Here is an 8,023-nt window from a genome sequence, read left to right as displayed (position 1 = left end):
ATCTGGGTTCGGAGCTTCGTTTGGGTTCGGAGCTTCGTCTTCTTTTGAAGCTTCGTCTGGGTTCGGAGCTTCAGCTCTCAGGAGTTTCATCAAAACGTGTCTCTTGCAGGTTTTCTTGGGTTGGTGGAGGGAGCGATGATGAGGATTTAACTTTTTTCTATCTGCGACCTAAAAGTGGCACCGCCCTCAGGGTTGATCCCACTTAGTGTTACTGATTGACTGATGAATTACGACTCCATTCATTCTACTAATATTTGTTATTGTGACTTTCATGTTGGTGTTCTCTGCTCATATTTGATGACATGACAGCAGGACACTCTTCAATGATCACCGCCCCACAATGACACGAGTGTTCCTGGTTCAGACTCCTGGGAAAGACGCAAGGAGGTCCGTCAGAGACGATTTAACTGAAGATCTGAAGACAGAAGAGCCCCTTGTGTCCGTCCTCCAGGAAAAGATCTCATCAGGAAGGTTTCCTGACAGCAGGACGACCTCAGTTTGATGAAATGTGTCGCCTACAACAGTTTTGATTAAAAAAACAGCCTACATGTTCCTCCAGGATGTAGCTGCGTTTTTAAAGTAAAAATAACTTCATACAAAACACTTTCATATACATATATATAATATATATATATATATATATATATATATATATATATATATATATATATATATATATGGTATATAATATTTGTGCATATCTTTCTTTTTAGAAACATAAAACAGAAATGTTGCTGTGACTCCTGCCTGGTGCAAAGCTTCATTTTTTCAGCCTCGGAGGTCGAGGGAGGATGCAGAAGTGAAGGATGAGGCTCTTCAGCTCTGGGCCTCACAAACGGGAGTCCTGAATCTTCAAAGACATCTCCAAGGCGACAAACTGAAGTAAATGAACACAACATTAATTCAATAACAATATGTGGCATTAACACAGAAAAAACAGAACTTCATGAATAAAAAACAACTGCGTTATGAATTAACTTAAAAACCAAATCATGACAGAAACACGTGTTCCGGAGGTTACTTCCTGGTCTGGTGTTGCAGCGTTTCATAAATTCATTCTTTGCTCTGGCCGGAAGTCTGTCATAAATCCTCCGGCCCAGAGTCGGCAGTAGGTCAGCCGGAGGGATCCGTGGAAGTTTTTGGAAGAATTCCAGACAAAAATATGAGCCCAACAGTGACTGAAATGGCCCTTCACTTCTTTGACCCGGGGTCCGACAGGCACACGCCAACATCAGGACGTTCTCTGGAACTGGTTTGTCGTACCTGGATGAGAAACCAATCAGGTGCTGAGCCCCGCCCGTTTGACCTTGACAGGTGAGTTTGACAGTTAAAGGTCATTTATGAGTCGCTGCAACACCCGACCATCACGTCACTAATTAAATACTGAAATAACTTTGAGATGGAATAAGCCTGTATTTTGCTTAATGATACGTTAATTTACCTGATCAATTATTTACTTCAGTTTGTCCCCTTTGCCCCCCCCCACAGTATAGACGTATGTTTGAATTGATTCATCAGAGAACGTTTGAAGGAGGTTTGATCTCCTGTCAGTCGCTCTTCTGTCTCTTTAGCTCAGACTGAGGATTTGACCTTCTTCCTGAAAAGCCGCTTTTAATTCTTTAGGAAGTGACTGATGAATGTAAAACAGCAGCAAAAGATTTGATTTGAAATCGTCTCGTTTCTAATGAAATCACCTCCAAATCTGTCCGCTTCCTCAATAAATTGTCAGTTCTTTTAATTTTCTTTGTGAAATTCCATTTTGACGTCTGTTTGTGGTCTTTCTTTTCTCCGTCCAGCATCATCCCAAAAACGAGGCCGGTCTGCATCGTTTGGCCTGGAAACCTATCAAGCCATCAGCTGCCCCCCCCCCCAGTGCGGCAGCTGGCCCAAACCGAGCCGCCCTTTCCGAGCCTGAGCCGAGGATCTGCGGCCCGACGCCCTGATCTCCACTTGTTGTCCTTCTTCTTCTTCATTTGCATTGCTAATGCGCAGGAGACAGCTGTCGTCTCCCAGCGGCCGTGATCAGCCCACGGCCAGGGGGGAAGGAAGGGAGGAGAGAAATAAAACTGGAGGGTAAATAGGTTGGCCTATTATCTCCTGGCCTTGCATGGCGCCGGTCCTTGAGAGAATGAATTTCAATGAAAGTCCCTTTCACATGAGGCAAGAAGAAAGAGAATAAACGATGAAAAGATGTCTATGGAAACAAATGAGAGCAAAAACATGGGAAGTGGAATAAGGGAGAGCAAACAAGTTTTGTTTTCAGCGATCTTGTTAAAAGTAGTTTTTCTAAAGCAGTGGACGGCTTTGGGGGGGGCTGCCTGCTTCGCTTCAGCTCTGAGCAAATGGAAGGAGGGCTTCGTTATTCAGGACGCTGATGTCTTCTATCTTCAGAGCTCAAATCTTATTAGTTTTCTCTCTGAGGAGTTTTGTTTTTTTTAATTGTCCAATAAATCCCCAACACTTCCTCCTGTTTCTGCTGTCGATGACGTCTTCACTTTGCTGCAGCGTTTTGTTCTGTGTCCTGGCAAACGGTTTGCTTGTTTGTTTACGCTGGAGCGCAAATTTAATTTGGTGCAACAAGTCAAAGACTTGAAAAAAAGGAGCCGGTTTAGCTCGTGCTGGTTTGCGGCGCCTTCCATCCGTGAAACCAGGGTTCGACTCCGGGCTGCTCCCTGTTCCCTTCTCTACCTTTGTGCCAGTTCCAAGCCCGGTTTGAGAAGGTTGCGTCAGGAAGGGCATCCGGCGTAAAACATTGCCAAATATACCATGCGACTTGTTCGCTGTGGCGACCCCTGATGGGAGAAGCCGAAAGAAGAAGAAGAAGAAGAAGTCAAAGACTTGAAAACGTGTTCAAGTCTTTCCCTCGCAACACAAGTTCCTTTGCTGTCCTAAGAGCTAGTTTAATTTAGTATAAGAGAACTGGACTGAGTGACTCCACCCACCTGGCGTTCCAAACAGGAAGTACCAACATAGACGTCTATAGAGGAATCAACAGCAGCTACTCAGTGATTCTATTGGTCAGAAGAACCGTTCTGGATCTGATACCATTTCTTATCTTCATAATCCTCATTTATTTAATATTTTTTTCCCTTTTTTTTTCTGGAGTTCAAGTTCTAAACTGACCAATCAGATGCCTCCATAAAAGTAGGTGGAGTCTGCTGGCCCCACGTCTAGCATTCAAAACATTTGACAGATTCTGTGTAGACTTCCTTTACGGTGGTAGGGGTGTGGCCATCCAACAAGCTCAGTCCTGATTGGTCAGAGTGGTTGTCATCAAAGACAAGGACATGGACCGAGTCGGACAAATCACTGCTCACTGACGACGTCTGGCTCCAACATGGCGACGTCCGTATCGCAGAAAAATGGCGACTGAATTGACTTCATTTTGCTGATGTGGGGGGGGGTCACACTCGGGGGTCACACACTTTGTTACAGTCGATGGTTGCAGAATAGTCCCTAATGGACGGACACACCTGGCACCTGGCGTGCCCACATGGCCTAAAGTAAGCCGCTAAAAACCAGATTTCTTGGCTTTTGGATGAGGAAACACAGTTCAGCATCAAAACGCACAATCCTCCAACAACACAACTCTGATGTCCAACTGTGAGCAGTGCTCCCAGATTGGGCGGTTCTGATTCTGCATTAGCTTTGGTTGGGGGGTGGGGGGCATCATTTAGGCGGGTTCGGAGTCACTGCTGTGGATTTTAGTCCCTTATTGAAAACCATTCCAGCCAAAAATCAGACGACTTATTGTGATTGGTCAATAACAATCATTTGAGGAGCGGCAGGGGTAAACGCAATGAGAAAATACCCCAGTGAGCCACAGAAAAGCCCTGGGTACTTTGCATTCTGCTCTCGGTCGCATACTTCCGGGTGGAATCCCATGGCTGAACGTCTTAGCTTTCAGAAACGGACAGTTGAGGACTTCCAGCAAACGTGTTATTACAGAAAATATTTACGACACTTTCAGGGTAAATAATGACAGAAAATTTGAAGTTTTTTCTTTTTAAACCTGAATAAAAAACCAGAAGCGTAAAACTGGAACCAAATGAAAATTCAGTTTTTCTGTAACAGCTGCTGGTTTGTATCTTCAGTTTTGGTCGTGTCTCTTCCTTTTTTTTTTTTTTTTTTTTTTTTTTTTTTTTTTTTTTTTAACTTGTCCTGTCCAACAGCTAGGCAGACAGATGAGAGCTGAGGGCCTCTTGGGTTGGACATATTTTACTTTAACAAGAGGGGTTATTCATCTTCAGACAAACCAAAGGTATGTCTGAATAAACCCCTTTGTAATTGAGGCCAAACTTTATTAATTTCAAACATGTCTGAAAATCTTTGGTGTTGGACCGGACGGAAAAGGAAAGAAGGGAAGAAGAGAGAGGGACGTTAGAGAGAGGGGGGGTAGGGGGTGATAATAGGAGGGGAAGGGGGATAAGACCATGAAGCAGCATAAAGCAACAAGTTTACTGGTTGTTAATCATTATGGTAAGGTTCAAATGAAAAAAAAAACAAAAAAAATAGGGCGGAGCCTGTCCACACACACACTCAAATGTTATAAACACACCTGTTAGTTGCAAAAATGTCCACCTGTCGACATGTACACAAAACAGATAGTGTTCACACGCATACTTATGCCTTAAAACCAACTAGTGTGAAATATTTCAGTCATTCAGTCTGTTGAGCTAACACCTGTGCTCAGGTGAGTGTTTATGTTCTTCTAAAATGGATGGTGGAACGTGAAAAGAAGGAGGGAGAGTGCCCAGCCATCCCCACCCCAAGACCCCCACCGCACCAGCAGCGGCAGCCGGAATCCCCCCAACGCCACACGGGAACCGGCAGGGAACAACCGCCGCCCGGGCGACCAAGCCCGCCACCCAGGCCAGGGCCAGCAGGGCCGCCGCAAGGCCCCCAGAGCCAGAGAGCAGGGAGGCACGGAGGGAAAGAGGGCGCCGCCCCAGCCCAACCAGGAGAGCAGCCCCCCCGCCGCGCCGGGAGAACCCAACGCAGGGCCCCACCGGAGAAGGACGCCCACAGCCCCAGACGAGCACCCCACCACCACCCAGGAGTTCCGGGCATCCCCCCGCCCCAACCCCAGGTACGAGCCAGGACCCCCCAAGGGAGACCCACTCCGCACTCCAGGCAGCCATCCGCCCGGCCCACGGTTGGTCCAGGGAGGAGCAAGGCAGGGGCCCGCCGCCCCCGCCCAGAAGGGGGGAACCCCGGGGAAAAAAGAGGGCCCACAAGGGGTGTTGTAAATATGGCCCGACCAGGCTCGGCCACAGTTGGAAATTTGGCGGGGCCCAGCACTCAGGAGCAAGGACCAGAACCCACCCCCCAGGGACACGAACACCCCCGGCTCAGATGTAATGTGAACCCCCCCACCGCGCGGAGAGAGCACCGCCGGGCCCAGGAGGCCGGCACCCCGGGGACACAGCCGCCGTTGCAAAGGGGCCCGTACCCCCCACCAGGGAAGAGGCAGGGGACAGATGGTCCTAGGTCCCACCTTCCTTGCAAAATGTGTGTGCGTGTATGTGTGTTTGAGAGAGTGTGTGTGTGCATGTGTGTGTGTTTATGTTGGGATGTATATATTGAGGGGGGAGGGGTGTGTGTACTAAGGGGGGTGCGGTTAAAATTGGCGGGTAGGGCACTAAGGGGACATCTCCTGATTACTCACAGTGACGTCCCCTCACCCTCCCCACCAAGGGGCCCTAAATGTCTAAGGTGCGGTTAAAATTGGCGGGTAGGGTGCTAGGAGGACATCCGCTGCTTGCTGGCAGTGATGTCCAAGCACCCCCCCTACCAAGGGCCCTACATGTCTAAGGTGCAAATAAAACCGAAAGAGGGGGGGCCCACTCCATACGGCAACCACAGGAGGGGGGTCACTGCCTAGTAAACCCCCCCCCCAAGGCTCATCGCAGGCTAAGCCCCCCACCCCCTCACCCTATTATGAGGTTATATGAGGAAGGGGGTAAGTTGGGGACAGATGATAGACTGTCCCCCGGTCGTCAAACAGCCGTCCCCCGCCCCCCCCCCAGCAAGGGGGCCAGGCCCACCCAGCCCCGGGGCCCCACCCCCGGAGGCGCAGACACCCCAGGCCCAGCACCACCACCCCCACACAGAGAGAGGGGAGCCAGAAAGCGCCGGCCCCCCCCGGAGCGTCTCTTCCTTTTTGGCGTTCAGTCTCCGTTTACAGTTTCACTTCAGACTGTTCCTCCTAATTCTACTTGGGGGCGGAGCTTTGAGCCCATTGGCTACGAGACATGATGGTGGTTGTGCTGATGTCACCTCTGCTCTTCTCATCCCTCTTCTGATCTATTAAACTTTGGGGGAACATAACCAGTCCTTTTTATTTTTGAATTTGTAATATTGATTTTGAGTTCAACACTTCTTTTTAAAATGTCTCTCTTTTTCTAATTTATGACTTCAACTTTCCCATCTGTTGTTTTTTCATTTACCTTAAGCTGATCCTGATTTGACCGCAGACATTTATTTAAAGAAACTCATGTCAGACCGACGAATCATAAAGACAAAACTTTATTTCGTTTCACCAGAGGACAAAACCCCCAAACGTTGGGGTTGTTTCTGTAATCCGTGAGCCACGTGGAGACAATGGCGGGCGGCGGCGACACGAGCAGCCAGTACTTTCCCTTCAGAGCGTCACTTTCACCACTAATCGTGTTTTCCTTGCTGGATTGGGGGAAATGAGGTGGAAAGGTCTCAGAGTGGGCGGGGACGTGGGGGTGCAGTGGGTGGGTTTGACTGTGGGGAGGAATTAATTGATTCCTGCAGTGGCAGCGGCGTTTCATCTGAGGATGTCATCTCCATCCCGCTCGCCTCCTCGAACCCGAGGCCGCCAAAGTCTGCCAGCAGCGGTAATCCCCGCTCTGGGCCGCCCAGATCATTATAGACTCTGATCTGAAGTCCCTGAAAGAGGGAATTAGCTGGGAACACAATCCCAGCGACCTCTGTGACACCAGGACAAAGCTTCAGCTGCTGGGGGGCCGCAGCACAAAACCAGCCCATATGGCTCAGACAACACCGCCACAATGGCCGCCACAAAGGAGGCGCGGCGGGAGGGTCGGCCGGTCCGTCCCAGTGTACGAGTCCCCGCAAGAGTGGCCATTTGTACTTTACTGTGTTGATCCTAATGGTGGATTATGAAACAGGCAGCTTGAAATAGCTGGAAGTGGGCGGAGCATTTTAAATGTTTGCCGTTTCAGACTGTGGGGGAGGAGCTTCAGCTACAAGTGATGGAGACCTTCTGAGCTTTGGGACATTTGGAATGGACGTTTTTTTTCTTTTTAAGAGTTTTAAGGTTATTTTAACATGTTTTTATGTCTGCAGTGATTAACAACAGCTAAAAAATAACATTAAAATATATAAACACAGGAATAAAAATTTAAAAACTAAAGAAGATCAGAGGGAGGGAGGATGGTTACAGGATACAAGTGAAACTTTTTGTTTTGATTTTGTTTTTTAAGTTTGAAAGACTCTTTTAATCTGTAAAACATTTGATTTCACTGAAGTATGAAAAGTGTTTCAGAAATAAATTTAGATTTAATTTAGTGTTTTGTTTTCTTTTAAAAAGCAACAAGCTCGAGTTATTTTTGATTTTAAATGTGCTTCAGTAATGAAGTTGGGGCATTTCCCTTCGCTCCACTCCCTTTTAAAAAAGGGGGTGGGGCAAATCTTAGAGGTTGGCTCCACCCCCTTAACCCTTGTGCTATCCTATGACCCCCCCCCCCCCCCCTTCCATTGAGGTGTTCTCCCTACCATGACAAAGGTGGATAAAGGTGGAAAGATTTCATGTAATCCATGGACACCAGTGAAGATCACAAATCATTGAAGAAAAAAGGTTCAGAGCTCTGTCTAGTGCAGGGGTCGGGAACCTATGGCTCGCGAGCCATATATGGCTCTTTTGATGGTCACATGTGGCTCGCAGACAAATCTTTAATTATACTTTTTTTTCATTAGAGCGGTGCTTAGAGAGAGAAATCTGCACCAGCACTGCCATTTTACTATTATCTAT

At 47.9% G+C, this 8,023-nt stretch overlaps 1 long non-coding RNA gene across 1 annotated transcript in view; it reads right to left on the bottom strand.

Moving 5' to 3' along the window:
* Positions 1-651: 651 nt before the first annotated feature.
* Positions 652-8,023, bottom strand: part of LOC111946845 — an 8,710-nt gene continuing 1,338 nt past the window's right edge. The window contains exon 2 of the long non-coding RNA XR_002872627.1: positions 652-877. This is a non-coding gene — a long non-coding RNA (uncharacterized LOC111946845). The remainder of the gene's footprint in view (positions 878-8,023) is intronic.

Source organism: Oryzias latipes, chromosome 22 (genome assembly GCF_002234675.1).
Source record: "Oryzias latipes chromosome 22, ASM223467v1".
Lineage (NCBI taxonomy): Eukaryota > Metazoa > Chordata > Actinopteri > Beloniformes > Adrianichthyidae > Oryzias > Oryzias latipes.
Note: the sequence above shows the minus strand (reverse complement) of the source record. Positions and strands in the feature narration are given on the sequence as shown.